This window comes from Brassica oleracea, chromosome C2, assembly GCF_000695525.1.
Source record: "Brassica oleracea var. oleracea cultivar TO1000 chromosome C2, BOL, whole genome shotgun sequence".
In the NCBI taxonomy this organism is placed as follows: domain Eukaryota; kingdom Viridiplantae; phylum Streptophyta; class Magnoliopsida; order Brassicales; family Brassicaceae; genus Brassica; species Brassica oleracea.
This window is the reverse complement of record NC_027749.1, coordinates 45630352-45631582: the sequence shown is the minus strand read 5'-3', so window position 1 is coordinate 45631582 and position 1231 is coordinate 45630352.

Here is a 1231-nt window from a genome sequence, read left to right as displayed (position 1 = left end):
GACTAGCTCGGTCTTCTCCTTCTCCAGGTTCGCAGCCATTTGGTCCAAATGACTTTTCTCTCGAACGAGCTCTTTCCTCGCCGCGCTGGAAGACTTAAGCTTGCCCTCCAGTTCTTCGAACTTTACTCGAAGAATCTCTTTCTCCTCTGCGGCCTTCTCGTTGGCCTTCTTATGCTCCGCCCTTACTCTCTCGATGACCTTCAACCGCGTCTGGGCAAGCTTCTCTGAAGATCCCAACTGGATCATCGTCTGTTTCAGAGCACTGTCGTATTTTTCAACGAGAAAGTTCGTACTCCCGTCACTCTGCAAAAACGACAAACACAGACCACGTGAGACGAGTAAACCTGACGAATCGAATAATGAGATAAAGTATGAAGGGTAGCACAGTTACCCGAACTCTCGAAGAAACATCGTCTATGTATTCATTCCTAAAGTAAAGGTCGTCCAACTGTGGCATCTCCTTCGTCCCACCACGAATTTGGCGCGTCAGCTCCGCACACCTAAGAGGATTAAGGATTAGGGGGGTCGTCTCGTTGTAGGAAAACTCGACGCGATCGGGGAACTCGATCTTCTTCCTCCTCGCAGTAGAACCCTCTGAACGAGACCCTTTCCTCGCAGACGGATCAGGAATAGATCTCTCACCCGTAACAGGGTTTTCAAGAGAAACGTCTTCTCCCGCGACAAATTCGACGAGGCCCGTCTCCGCATCAGAAGGACGGGGCTCTGCCTCGACGGACTTCTTCTTCTTCTTCTTCTTCTTCTTTCTGGGACGATCTTCAGGCGCCGCTTCGGAACGATCAGACTCGACGGAACCCCTTGAAGCGCCTTCTCGTCCTACTGCCGGCGCCTCGCCGCGATCAATGGAGGAAGTAGCCCCTTCGTAAGGTCTCTTCCTTCCTCTCTCTCCCTTCCTTGCTTCCAAACCCTCTGAGGTTTCGTCGAGAGAAGCGATCTCTTCAAGAGGAAGCTCTTCGGCTGCTTTCCTCCTGGATTTCTTGCTCTTCTTCTTCTTTTTAGGACTTGAGGCAGGAGGCTCCGCCCCAACGTCTTTGTCGACTAAACCGGGAGCTCCTTCCTTGGAAGCTCGTCCAGCGTCAGAACTGGTCGACCCTTGCACATCGGCAGGAATCGACTTCTTCGAAAGCAATTGCAGCTTCCCCTTCAGCAGTGCACTCAAATCCGGCACTCCGTCCATCTTCCTAGCTTCGTCCAGAAGTTCCTGCTGTTTCCG